We start from the raw sequence: 15,394 nt of genomic DNA on the forward strand, positions 1-15,394 counted from the left end.
TGACCGCCGCGTGGATTCGTGGGTCGTAATGGGATGGGCGTATTTCTGTTGGCGTGGCGGTGGAGGTTTGGTCACCTCCACCTTTCCGCCGACCGCTGGTCTGGCGGTCTGTTGTGGCGGTCGGATTTTCGGAGGTTTGCCTTCTGCGGGTCAGAATGACCGTGGCGGGTTTCCGCGACCGCGGCGGGATTATGGAGGATTTCTGACCGGCGGTAGGCGCCTTTTACCGCCGAGGTCAGAATGACCACCATAGTGTTTTCACTATGAGCACTGAGGCCTGGCTATCAGGATCCCAGTGAGACAGTGAAAACAGTGACAAACACCCTGACATACACTCACAAACAGGCCAAAAGTGGGGGTAACAAGGCTAGAAAGAGGCTACCTTCTCACAATCAGCTTGAGCCTTATCTCATACCGCACCAAAGTAATTCAGCATCTCATAATCCAAGATACAGACAGATGGCAGTCCAACAGTCCCTGATCACAGGGCATCCTAATCCTATTCACATGCATCTGTTCGTATAACACACACATATGTCAGTGTTGTGGCACAGGCACTGTGGTCTACACTTATGAAACACATCTACAACTACATACAGGTCGTTCAAAGAGTGTCTAGCCACTGTGAAGGAACAATGACTTGGTCATAAGCTATGACTACATATTGTATGACCACATGATGACACACATGATGCATCAGGCCCACCACAACACACAAACCAAATCCAATAAGCACTTCTGACATTCCACTGAAACACTGTGCAAGCTATCTTGGCACAGGTCTCATACACCAAAACTCTGTGACCTACATTACCTGAAACAATCCATGCCCACTGCGTATGTCAGAACAGCATGACATACCTGCCAATGTCACAACTTTAAATGGCCACATGAAGATGTCATGACAAAGCTACATGTAGAATGAACAAAACAGGGAGTATATGCTTGAAACCATACATATGACACAAGTCACGTAGCAAGCCTCTGGAAAACAAAGTACATTGCTAGGAAACTGACACAATCAAAGCAACATCATCAAGGTGGGGATGTGTCAAATGTTATCTGTCAAGCAGCCTTTGGCATATTATTGCAGAGTATCAGCTCCCTAGCTGTATCCAAAACACTCAACTCCACACATTCTCACAACTACAGTTAATTGTACGGTCAGCTGTGTATAAGATCTTCTCGCAAGTCAGCTCCTTCCTCTTCACCACTGTCATCCTCAGTTGGCATTTCAGGATTCTCACTCGGTGACAATTCAGGTGCTCCACCCTCTGGGATGTACGGGATAATCCTCTGCAGGACAATGTGGAGCATGCAGCAAGCCACAGTGATCTGACAAACTTTCCCGGGTGAGTAGAGGATTGCTCCACCAGTCCTGTCCAGGCACCGAAATCTGGCCTTCAGGAGCCCCAAAGCCTCCTCCACTGCCCGCTGTGTTCTTCCATGGGCCTCAATGAAGCAGACTTCCCCTGGTGTAGTTGAATTCCTCAGCTGCGTCAACAACCAAGGACGGTTTGAATATGCGACATAACTGCAACAATGAGTCACTCGCTTCATGATTGCAACATATGACAATGCTCACACACAGTCAGGACAGACGTGACTTACCAACCAGCCAAGTTCTCTCTGGGTGCAGTTGTCATGTCAGCTGGGGTATGGTGCTGTTCAAATTATGAAGAACTCATAGGCTGATCCAGGATAACAGGCACACACATTTGAGATGCAGAGATCCAACAAACAGACAACTTATACATTGATGGAATGGAAGTTCTTTCTGTTGCGATAGACTTGTTCGGTGGCACAAAGCCAACATGTGTGCTGTCAATGGTCCCCACCACCTGTATGTGAGGTGTGCAAAACCATAAAAGACAGCCTTCACATTGGCTAAATCCTCACATCTGGGGAACCTGATATAGCTGTCAATGTGTTTCAACATTGCTGAGAGGAAATCCTTCAACGCAAGACTGAACATAGGTTGGAACATACCGTCAGATAGGGCCACTGTATGTTGGAAGGACCCTGTGGCCAGGAAGTGCAATACTGGCATGACTTCTACAATGGGTGGTATGCAGGTTGGATTACTGTTATTGGGCATCAGATCTGGCACCAACTGACAGCATAAGTCCACTACTGTTTGCCTATCCAGGCGATATAACTGGATGATGTGGCGTTTCTCCAAAGTCAGGCAGGACAGAAATGAATTATTTCACGCTGGGTTGTTCTCTGTATATAAATCTGCTACACACTGGCCAAAAAGCAGCCGCCTGAGGGCCATCCAACCAGGGGTAAAGCTGCGACCACAGTGTTGACATGTGATGTTCCAGTCATGGACATTTGTAAGGCAGCAACGTGGGCATCACTACACATGTTTGCAAACCATTACTACCTAGACAGTCAGGTCCGCAGAGACGGGCATTTTGCCCGTTTGGTCCTGCAGGACTTCCTAGGGTAGGGACATTTGTCCCTAGCCCACCCCCAGGATGGTGTGGCTTGGGTATCTATTTGAAGATAAGGAATCTTCAGCTAGAAGTCTATATCAGATGACCAAGGGCCAGATGTAGGAAATCCATAAATTGCGACTCGCAAATTGCGAGTCAGTGAGACTAGCAATTTGCGAGTCACAATTCAGGATGCAGAACGGTGTCTCAGACACCGTCTGCGACTCGCTATGGGGTCGCAAAGACCCACCTCATCAATATTCATGAGGTGGGTCGCATTTTTCGACCCCATAGCGAGTCCCTGCACTCACAGGAATGGTGGCCTGCTGTAGTCAGCAGACCTCCATGTCTGTGACTGCTTTATAAATAAAGCATTTTTTTTTTCATTTTGCAGCCCGTTTTCCTTAAAGGAAAACGAGTTGCAAAATGAAAAATAAACCGAAACCATTTGGTTTCGTTTTTTTCAGAGTAGAGTAGTCCATAGGACCACTGCCTGCTCTGAAAAATATATTTATCGACATTCACAAAGGGGAAGGGGTCCAATGGGGACCCCTTCCCTTTGTGTTACCACCAGTGTGACACTGGTGGTATCTGCGAGTTGGTTTACGACCGCATTCGTGGTCACAAACCAACTCTGAATTGCGATGCGAGTCGCAAATAGGAAGGGAACACCCCTTCATATTTGCGAGTTGCATTCCCAAATTGCGAGTCGTACCGACTCAAAATTTGGGAATGTGCATCGCGTGAGGCCGTTTGCATGGCGAAAACTGCGTTTTTCGCAGTTTGCGCCATGCAAACGGCGTGCTACATCTGGCCCCAAGTTACTCACTTTCGGGAACACATTGGCCCTCATTACAACCCTGGTGGTCGGTGCTAAAGCAGCGGTAATACAGCAAACAGGCCGGCGGTAAAAAAATTGGATTTTGACCTTGGTGGTTACCGCCATCCAAGACCCCCACTTTAACACACCGACCGCCAGGGTGGTAATGGCTGCTGGGCTGGAGACTTCTGTCTCCAGCCCGGCGGCCGCCACAATCCCACCCTCGGGATTACGACCCGACCTACAGCCATGGTTTTCATTCCAAACTTACCACCACAAAAACCATGGCGGTAGGCACTATCAGTGCCAGGGAATCCCTTCCCTGGTACTAATACGGATATCCCCTGCCCTCCCTCCCCAGAGTCCTTCCCCACCCTTACCCTCCCTCTCCTGCCCCCACACATATACACACCCACATGCGCACCCATATACACACATGCACACACGCATACCCACCACCATCCACGCATGCACACATGCATACCCACACACCGCAACACACACCAACATACCTTCTCACACACATGCATTCACAACACACAACACTCACAATCACTCATTCACGCATGCATCCTACGCGACACACACCCACATGCACGCATACCAAAACATACACACCCCTCCCCCCCCACATACACACAAAAAAAACCACCCCCCTCTCCAGTCAGAGAACCCGACTTACCTCCGGCTGGAGCAGGTCCGCGGCGCTGCTGTCAGCAGCAGCGTCTGCCAGCAAAACACCACCAGGCCATATCATTGCTCATGATATGGTCGGCGGTGTTTTGCTGGCGTGGCGGTGCTGCTGTCAGCAGCACCCCCTTACCGCCGTCTGCCACCATGATCGTCGGCAGTGTTCCGCCAGCATTCTGGCAGAATACTGTTGGCGGTCATGATACACGTAGACGTCTGGTAGTCACGGCGGCGGTATGTTGGCGGCTGTCGCCGTGGCGGTAGGCGGTCAATACTGCCAATGTTGTAATGCGGGCCATTATCAGGTAAAGACTCTATCTAGCTGCAGATTCCTTACACCCACCCATACCTCCCAGCTCTGCGGACTCATTTACTAGGGTTAGGATGACCCCTTTCAGGGGCCCCAGTTTGGACACACAATCATCAGTTCATTTCATAGTTCTGAGCTCCTGGCATGAAAAGTAGTGAAAAAAGTAACTGACATCTGCGTGCCTGGGTGGCGCCTGTAGGAAAGTGCCCCTTTTGGCATGGTTACCCCCCCACACACACACATAATATTTGCATAATATCTGATGCTAACTTGACTGAGTGTGTGTTGTGATCTTGCTAACCAGGCCCCAGAGCCTGTGTTCTATCCCTAACCTTTACTATTGCTTCCACAATTGGCACACCACTGGCACACAGCTAAGTTCCTTGTAAAAGGTACCAGTGGGCAGGGAGGGTCTTTGAGGGCTGCAGCGTGTATTGTGCCACCCTAAGTGAACCCTCACCAAACACATGCACACTGCCATTGCAGATGATGTGTGTTGGTAGGGAGAAAAAGGTAAAGTTGACATGGCACCCCTCTCTGGGTGCCGTGCCCACAAACCACTGCCTGTGACATAGGTAAGACACTCCTCTAGCAGGCCTTACAGCCCTAAGTCAGGGTGCCTTATACCAAAGTTGGGGGCATAGCTGCATGAGCAATATGCATCTACAGTGTCTTAGTCCATTCTTAGACATTGTAAGTGCAGTGTGGCCATATTGAGTTAATGGGCTGGTAGTTTGTCATTACGAACTCCACAGCTCCATGATGGCTTCGCTGAAGGCTGGGAAGTTTAGTATCAAACCTCTCTGCTCAATAAACCCACATAAATACCAATGTTGGATTTATTGAAAAATGCACACAGAGGGCATTTTAGAGATGCCCCCTGTATTTCACCCAACCCTTTTGTGTAAGGCTGACTGGTCTATGCCAGCCTGCCGATAACATACAGGTTTCTGACCCCATGGGGTGACAGCCTTTGTGCTCACTGGTATCAGGGACAAAGCCTGCTCTGGGTGGAGGTGCTTCACACCTCCCCCTTCAGGACCCTCAACACTTGGCGGTGAGCCTCAAAGACTCCTGCCTCATGTTACACTGGCCCAGGTCACTCCAGCTAGTGGAGATGCCCGTCCCCCGGCACAAGACCCACTTTTGGTGGCAGGTTCAGCAGGAAAATTAGCAAACACCAGGAGGTGTGCCCATCTAAGCTGGGACAACAACTAGGGTGCCCAGAGCTGAGGTGAAGCTCTCCTGACAGAATCCTCCATCTTGCTTTGAAGGATATTAGCCAATAGGGTTAGTAATATGCCCCCTCCCCAAAGGGAGAAGGCATAAGAAGGGTGCAGTCACCTTCAGTGACAGTAGCCATTGGCTACTGCCCTCTGGCCCCTGCAACACTCCTAAATCTATCATTTAGGGACACCCCTGAACTTTGCTCTTCAGATTCCAGGCGACCAAACAAGAAAAAGAACTGAAGAGCCGCACAATCAGAGAAGATTCCAGATGACAACTAACTTGGCCCCAGCCCTACCAGCCTGTGCAGGAGGCTATCCTGGTTTGTAGTGGGTACCTAAGGTACTTACATCTTATACCATGTCCAGATATCCCTTATACGTGAAATGTAGACAGTGTCAGGCTCTCTTGGGGTAGTGTGGATGAGCAGCTAAGGCCTAACTAGGAGAAATGCAAAGCTCATGCAATACCACTGTAGTCACACAATACTCACACACGAAAGTATTCAGTGTTACAAAAATAAAGCTACTTTATTTTGGTGACACAAATGCCAAAAATACCATAGAGTCTATACTCCCTTAGGAAGTAAGTAATACTCAAATTAAATACACTAATATGCAGAAATAGCTGTAAACACAGTTAGAAAACATTGAAAATAGTGAAAATCACAATAGTCAGAACTGGGCCTGGGGGGACACAAACCATATACTAAGAAGGTGGAATGAGAAAGTCGGTTTCCCACATAGGCAAGTGTAGTGTGTAGACGGGCGCTGGGAGTATTAGAAAACACCAAAAGTAAGTAATAGAACCCACCCCAGAGCCCAGGAAAGCAGGAGTAAATCACACTAACTTTCCTAGAACACACAAGAACACGAGAAAGAAGATATTGCAAGAGCCAGAAGAGACTGCAAGAAACTAACAATGGATTCCTGAACCTGAAGACCTGTGGAAGAAGGGGTCCAAGTCCAAGAAGCACTGAAGAGTCCAGGGAGAACAGGAGCCCCTGCTAACCCAGATGAAGGAGCAAAAGAAGAAGCACCGGTGAAGAACAACAGTCAGTCTTGCACCCAAGAAGACAGATGCGGGTTCCTGGTTGTGCAGAAGATGAATGCAGTCTGGTTTGCATCGCTGGATTCTGCCAACGAGCCTTGGCACACGCAAAGCTCACGATGAGCCGAATATGGCGCTGCCCGGACCAGGAGGGGGCTCTCAGCAACTCAGAGAGCCTTCTGGAGACCCTGGGGTGGTGATGGACAGGGGAGTGGTTTCTCCCCTTTCCTTTGTCCAGTTTCACGCCAGAGCAGGGATTGGGGTTTCCTGAACCGTGTAGACTGGATTCTGCAAGGAGGGCACCATCTGTGCCCTTCAAAGCATTTCCAGAGGCTCTGGGAGGCTACCCCACCCATGCCTGTAACATCTATTTCCAAAGGGAGAGGGTGTAACACCCCACTCCCAAAGGAAATGCTTTGTTCTGCCTTCCTGGGCTTGAGCTGCTCAAGCAACAGGAGGGCAGAAACCTGTCTGTGAGGTGGCAGCACTGGGAGCTGCCTGGAAAATCTCAGAAGGCTCTAATGGCAGTACTGGGGGGTCCTCTAAGGAGCCCCCAGAGTGCATGGAATCATACAATGAATGCTTGCAAAAGCCTTGGGATCTGATTCCAACATGTTTGATACCAAACATGGCCATATTCAGAGAGTTACCGTTGTGAAGCTGTACATAGGTAGTGGCCTATGTCCATTGTACACGTACAATGGCACCCCCACACTCACGAAGTCTGGAAAAATGGTCCTGGAGGTCGTGGGGGCACCTCTGCTAGTGCAGGGGTGCCCTCACATACAGGTACTCTGCACCCAGCCTTCAGGGTTGGAAGGCCTGACATATGGGTGACTTATAAGTGACCTGGTAGAGTCTAAATGGCAGTGAAAGGGTGCATGCACCATTTCACACAGGCTGCAATAGCAGTCCTGTAGAAGCCTTCACATGGGCTCCCTATGGGTGGCAAAAGAATTGCTGCAGCCCATAGGGATCCCCTGTAACCCCAATGGCATGGGTACCTAGGTACCATATACTAGGGACTTATAAGGGGTGACCAGTATGCCTATTTTGGGTGAAATCCTGAATTACCAGTATGCAGTGACAAAATTTAGAGAGAGAGCATAATCACTGGGGTCCTGATTAGCAGGATCCCAGTGAACACAGTCAAACACACTGACATCAGGCAGAAACTGGGGGTAACATGCCAAAAAGTGGGTACTTTCGTATAGCCTGTCTGCAAATTCAAGAATCCTGCTACAAGAAAAGAACTTGTCCTGCAGGACCAGCAACCTCTAAAAACAGTTGGAGTACTGCCTGCCTACCCAAGTAGCAAGATCTCCAGAGGACAGCCACCCTGTCCACAAAGAAACCTCCAAAAGGACTCCAGAACCACTCCAGATCCGCGAGTCCTGCCCACTCTGCACCCGACACCCACAATTTCTCAGCGCCCCCTGTCCCCATAGGATTCCATCAGGCGCCTGTCACTAACTTTGAGCTCTGAAACAGCCGGCCCCATGCTGCTGGTGGTGCACTACTGGTGTCTTCCTAAACATTGCCCTGTGGACACCTTAACCCATGAAGACTGGGATTGTAAGTCAGTACTTTCATGGAAAGTGTTACTTTTTCTTACCTAGGATTGCATTGCTTTCTATGAAAAATTGCACTGTGTCCACTTTTGAAACTGAAAAGTATTACTTAGCTGTAAACTGTTTTATCTGTGAATTCTAAACAAAGTACATTTGATACTTGAAAGTGATACATTCTTGAAACTGTACTTACCTGCAAAAAAGATCCTTCTGGTTCTAGAAATAAAGTAACAAAGTATATTTTTGATACATAGAAGCACTGTCCTGGAGTTAGTCATTGAGTGTGTGCTTCATTTCTTGACTGCATGTGTACAACAAATGCTTCAAGAATCCTGCTACAAGAAGAGGACTCGTCCTGCAGGACCAACAACCTCTAAAAACAGCTGGAATACTGCCTGCCTACCCAAGTACCAAGATCTCCCGAGGACAGCCACCCCATACACAAAGAAACCTCCAAAAGGACTCCAGAACCACCCAGGATCCGCAAGTCCTGCCCACTCTGCACCCAACACCCACAGCCCATATTTTGGTGGCTCACCAGTCCAGAGCACGTCCCAAAGCGATTCTGACCGCGAGTTCACCCTGGGATGACCTCTGCTGATCAACATGACGATGCCTGCAACCTAAATCCAGAGGACTCCCCTAACCACAACTGGCTCCAGTGAAGATTTCTCAAAACCTAAAGGTACCCCTGCTCTCGCAACCTCCAGGCTTTGGGGAACCCAACCGATGACCCAGCATTGTCGACTGGGCTCTCTAATTACATGTCCGGCAGTTGGTTTTCTTCAGTCAACTCCCTGGACAAAGCCTGCAGCATCTTTGTGACCCCCGGGGTTCCCACACTGAAAAGCATAGGCATCTGATGCTGTGTTTGCACCCTGCCGCCCCTGTGCTGTTGAGGGTGTGTGTTTGGTGCTGTCCTGTGCCCCCTGTGCTGATCTAAACCCCCCAGGTCTGTGCCCTGAAGTCACAGGTACTTACCTACAAGAACTAAGGCCCTCATTACAACCCTGGCGGTCGGTGTTAAAGCAGCGGTAATACCGCCAACAGGCAGGCGGTAAAAAAATGGGATCACAGCAGAAACCGCCAACATAGGCAGCCACTTTAACACTCCGACCACCAGGGCGTTAGCAACAAACACCGTGGCGGTTACCGCCAATAGACAGGCGGAAGACAATGTACCGCCCACTGTATTATGAGAGGCCAATCCGCCAGCTTTTCCAGAGCGGTACCAACGACATCAAAAGCACGGCGGAAACAGAGCACTGAAGGGGAACCACTCACCTTTCAACACTCAACGAAGAACCAGGACGCCATGGAACCCGAACTGCAGGTCCTCCCCGTGCTGGTGTATCTACTGATACACCAAGAATTTGAAAGAAGGCAGCGGCGACGACGATGGTGAGTACTGCACCTAGCACACAGGGGAGGGGGGGAGAAGTGACACACACAGGCAACACGCAACACCCCCACCCCCCACCCTCACCCACAACACCATACACACTAACACATCCAACAACATTACAGATACACCCCGTTACCCCTTGGAAGAACGCAAGGACAAAAGGAAGTGAGTTAAATCAGTGATATTTTACAACATGCAGATATAGCTAACGAATATAAAAAAAATTGTATATACAAATATTTACAATATGTACAGAAGGCCGTACACTGTCCTTTGTAAATGTCCGTGGACCAGTGGCCCAAAAAATCATGGGCGAAGCCCACACTTGACTCCTGCCTCAAAACGGAAAGAACACTGCAGGGGCATCAGGTCATAAAAACACAGGCACCTCAGGGGGAAGGGGAGGGGGGCACCTCATGTGGAAGATGGTACTATGCCACTGCTCCTCGAGGGGGCAACATGCCCACAGTGATGTCCTGGGGAGTGCAAAGCCACAATCTCTCAAGTGGGTGGTCTGCCCACTGCTTGGTCCTGGTGAGTGCAAAGCCACAGTCTCTCAAGTCTCTCAAGTGGGTGGTTTGCCCACTGCTTGGTCCTGGGGAGTACAAAGCCACAGTCTCTTAAGTGGGTGACATGTTCCACTGGTTCTGGAGGGGGCCTTGTGCCCAGTCTGCTTCATCCTGCCAAGGATTGGGTGAGTGGATGCATCTCTCCACTGGTTCTGGAGGGGGCCTTGTGCCCAGTGATGCTGCACCTGGGGTGTGGCAGTTCCCATTTCCTCACCCGGGTGTCTGAGGCACGAGATGTGCAGGGAACAGGTAGCATGATACTCCATGGAGGCAGAGCCACACTCCATCCTGCGGCGACTTGGGCTTCAAACTGCTGGTAGTGCCACTGCTGGTGGTGGTGCCTCAAGTGGTGTGTGCAGGGTCCAGGACGTCTCCTGCAGCCTCAGACGGCTGCCCACTGGGGATGATGCTGGTGACTGTCATTGTAGCCGCGGTGGTGCAGGAGGCGGTGCAGGTGGTGGTGCAGGTGGCAGTCGTTGCGGCGGTGCTTACCGTGGTACAGGTTGCTGGCCTGTCAGGACATATGGTGGTCACCAGTCCCTCACCAGAAGGCTCCGTGCCCTGAGGTGACTTGCCCTTGCTTTTGTGTCCCTTCCCCACCTTGGTAGTCACTGCTGGGACCTTGGCACTGTCCTCTTTTGTTTTGGATGAGGCCTTGCTCGGTGGGTGGTGCGTCTTGTCCGTGCTGCATGCCGGCCCCTTCTTAACCTTGGCAGGTGGCGGAATCGGGCAGTCTTTAGCATCGGTAGGTGGCACACTGGAAGCCCTCATGGGTGGCCCCTTCGACCCTCTCAGACTTGCAGGGACCACAGCGGACTCCGATTTGGTGGCTGAGGTGTTGGCCTGGGATCTAGACATCCTGGCCCTAGGGGAATGACGAGGGGGAGGTGTAGGGAAGAGGTCAATGTTAGCCAGGAAAAGTTTTTTGACACACTGGGACAGGGAGATGGAGGGGGTGTGGGTGTGGGAGTGGAGGAAGAGGTAGTAGTTGTAGGAGGTGTACGTCTGCTGAGTTTGGGTGAAGATGCATGGGCTGGCGGCTGTTGTGAGGTGGATGGCTGTTGAATGGGTGTGTGCCTGCGTTTGTGTACTTTGGGAGGAGGGCTCACAGACACACCGGGAGAGGACACAGGGGACGTGTGCATAGTTGTGAGGGTGGTGATTGCTCATGAGGGGTGTGTTGTGATAGGCGTGCTTGTGATGGAGGCAGTGGCTGATGATGTTGTACATGCAGGTGTGAGTGGAGACGCTACTGGGAGGGAGGTGAATGAAGAGGAGGGGGACACAGTGGAAGAAGTGGATGTTGGTATGTGTGCATGGGTATGGTGCTTGTGTGAGTGCCTATGTGATGATGTGTGGTGCTTATGTTTTCCTCAGCCACTTTTGTGTGTTGATGTGTGTGCATGCTGGTCTGAAGGTGTGCTTGGGATAGAGTGAGGTAGAGAGGATTGGGTCTGGGTAGTGGAAGTTGGAGGCGGGAGGCTGGACAGAGGGACAATGGCTGTCATCAGTGCTGAGGCCAGAGCCTGAAATGCTCTCTGTTGGGCCGCCATGCCAGAGTGAATGCCCTCCAGGTATGCATTTGTTTGTTGCAAATGCCTCTCGACACCCTGGATGGCATTCAGAATGGTTGACTGCCCAACAGTGAGGGATCACAGGAGGTCAATAGCCTCCTCACTGAGGGCAGCAGGGCTGACTGGGGCAGGGCCTGAGGTGCCTGGGGCAAAGGAGATGCCCACCCTCCTGGGTGAGCGGGCACGGGAAACATGCTGAGGGTCTGCTGGGAGTGCGTGCTGGTGGGGGGGTGGCGGCTGTACCTGTTGTTGGGGTGGGCACAGAGGTGTCCGCCACCACCAGGGAGCTTCCATCGGAGGAGGAGTCACTGTCACTGGTATCCCCTCCTGTCCCCGTCGTGGAGCTCCCCTCGCCCTCCGTCCCACTGGTGCCTTCAGCCATGTGGGGTGCAGCTCCCTCTGTCGCCGGTGCCTCTGCTCCTCCGCCAGATGATGCTAATGCACACAAGGACGAGTTGACAAAACAAGAAGGGCGGGGAAGACAGAGGATACACATGGTCAATGCCAGCAACACCACTAACACCACTACTGTTGGCGTACACAGCCCACACTGAGCTGCCCTATGCACTAGGCCATACCCAACCACTCACTAAGGTAGTCACTAGCCCATGGGGTACAATGCCTAACGCCAGCATCTGCACACCTGATACCCACAGGACCCTGCCCAGTAGTAGTTAGCCACTTGTACCATCGGGGTAGGGGTGCTACAGAGCCTGCAAACAAGGGACCTACCCTGGCATGATCGCCCTGGCCTAGGGGCACCCACAGCCCACATCCCCCACCCAGCTAGTTCCTAAAGCACACAAAGTCAGCTTTCTGATACTGTACTCACCTCCTTGTGGCTGCTGTGATGCCCTCAAGCGCCCATCCAACTCCGGATAGGCCACCGCCAGGATGCGGAACATCAGGGGGGTCATGGTGCGATGGAGACCCCTTCCACATTGGGAGGCCAGCCCCAGCTGGGCCTCCGCCGTCTTCTTGGTTCAGCGGCGCAGGTCCTCCCATCTCTTGCGGCAGTGGGTGGTCCGCCTGTGATAGACCGCAAGGGTCCGCTCCTCCTTGGCGATAGCACACCAAATACCATTTTTCTGGTGGGCGTTGACCTAGAGGGAAAAGACAGCGGAAAATATAATTACTCACCTGTCCGGACCGTCATACACATTGCCCACCAGTTCCCACCCATGCCCTGATGCACATACAGTGACCATCTCTCATGCAGCATTCAGACCAGGATGCCTTAGCACCCCCCAACATGTGGCTTACATCCACACCACTCCAAACAGGCATTTCCCACACATCATGCTCACATGGTACTCACCTGTTAGTCTGGAGGACCATAGAGTAACGTGTACTGGGGAAGGACCCCATCCACCAATTTTTCCAACTCCTCCGCAGTGAAGGCAGGGGCCCTTTCCCCAGACACTCTAGCCATTGTTGCTTCCAGACTCAGGTCACAGCAGCACTTGCAGTGTAGGCCCTCTCCTGTTGATGGTCAGGTAGCAAGTGAGTGAATAGGTAGAAAAAGGCGGTGACGTCCGCGGCGGTGCGTACTGTCACCGCCGGCATACATCGCCATTGGCTCCTGGGTCCCACAGGGCCCAATGATAACTAATGCGGTTTTGCACGGCGGTCATCGACCGCCTACCTCAACACAGCACAACGCCAGCGCAGTTACCTAATTTTCCCTTGTCCCTCCTCACAGGTCAGGCAGCCGCCATTTCAGGGGCCACATGGCATGCAAGCTATATGCGTCACAGCACATATTGGCACAAATACTGAATCTCAAATTCACACACTGCTTCTGTGACATTAATCCAAACACAGTTGTGCTATCTTTGTTGAAATATGACCTTCTGCTCACCGTTCTCCTCCATAGGCTACAACCGCTGAGGCAGCATATGAGATGGCGGCATCCTCCAGTGTACAGATCCCTGGTGGACCTGTCAACAATGGAGGACAGACACATTATCATCACATACAGACTAGATTGTGCCACAATCCAAGAACTGTGTGCCCAATTGGAGCCAGACCTGATGTCAGCTATCTGCCAGCCCACAGGAATCCCCCCTCGAGTGCAGGTCCTGTCAGTGCGCCATTTCCTGGCAAGTGGCTCCTATCAAACAACAGTGGCCATGGTATCAGGGATGTCCCAGCCAATGTTCTCCAACGGGTTGACCCGAGTGTTGTCTGCCCTGCTGAAACACGTGCAGCTACATCGTTTTCCCCCAGGTGGAGGATTTGGCCACAGTGAAAGCTGACTTCTATGCCCTGGGAAATATCCCTAACATCATTGGTGCTATTGATGGTACACATGTGGCATTTGTCCCCCCCGCAGAAATGAACAGGTCTACAGGAATAGAAAAAGCTATCATTCGATGAATGTGCAAATGGTGTGTTTGGCGAACCAGTACATCTCCCATGTGAATGCCTAATATCCTGGCTCTGTGCATGACGCCTATATCTTGAGGAACAGCAGCATCCCTTATGTGATGGGCCAACTCCAGAGGCACCGGGTGTGGCTAATAGGTGAGCCCAAGGTCCCCACACAGTATAAGTAGGTGGCTGGTTATGGGGTTGTCCCTAAGGGTTAGTGTGTGTCTAACAATTGTCCCTCAATATTTACAGGTGACTCTGGTTACCCCAACCACTCATGGCTACTGACCCCAGTGAGGAATCCCAGGACAAGGGCAGAGAAACGTTACAATGAGGCACATGGGAGAACAAGGAAGATTATTGAGAGGACCGTTGGCCTCCTGAAGGCCAGGTTCCGGTGCCTCCATCTGACAGGTGGATCCATGTACTACTCACCCAAGAAGGTGTACCAGATCATTGTGACATGCTGTATGTTGCACAACCTGGCATTTAGAGGCCAGATGCCTTTTGTGCTGGAGGATGAGCCTGGTGATGGTCTTGTGGCAGCGGTGGAGCCTGTGGACAGTGAGGAAGAGGAGGCAGATGAAGAAGATGTGGACAACAGAACAAACATTATACAGCAGTACTTCCAGTGACACACAGGTAGTCACTGTAACTCCTCTTCACATTTCAGTATACTTTAGGACATTGTACACAGCAGCCTCTTACCCTCTGTCTATGGCCACTGACTGTTCCCTTTGGTTTTCCTTTTTTCAGATCTGTGTACCCCATTCTGGCTTCTGCTATGTGTACTGCTGCCCACCAACTGTCATACATTGGTTTCATTCAATGAACATAGACATTGCAATGCTTTGAGAATGTATTAAAAATACATCTTTCCAATCATTACACTGACTCCAGTATGGTTTATATTTGAATGGTGTTTATTGTTTGTGGTAAATAGTATGGGGGTACGTGCAAGAGGCTGGGGTGATGATGGAGGAAGGTCCATGGTAGCGACCATTCTCTTGGTATCACAGGTGCATTGTCCAATGGGGCATGGGAAATAAGAAAGGAAATAATGGCAGTTCAAGGTAGAAAGGGTGACAGAGTGGGACAGAAGGGTAATAATCAGGAGAGTCCTATTTCCTGGCGGGGTATTGGCAATGTTCTCTGCCTTCTGCCTGGATCGCAGTGGCTCTCCTCCTGCAGGGGGTGGGGTGCTAGTGGCCTGTTGATCCTGTGGCAGGGCCTCCTGTCCATTAGCGCCGGCGGAGATGAAAGGCTGTTCCTCCATTTGACTCGAGTCAGGGGCCCTTTGTTGTGCCACTGCCTCCCTCATGGTCTTACCCATGTCAGCCAGCACCCCTGCTATGGTGACCAGG

The sequence above is a fragment of the Pleurodeles waltl genome, chromosome 5 (assembly GCF_031143425.1).
Source record: "Pleurodeles waltl isolate 20211129_DDA chromosome 5, aPleWal1.hap1.20221129, whole genome shotgun sequence".
In the NCBI taxonomy this organism is placed as follows: domain Eukaryota; kingdom Metazoa; phylum Chordata; class Amphibia; order Caudata; family Salamandridae; genus Pleurodeles; species Pleurodeles waltl.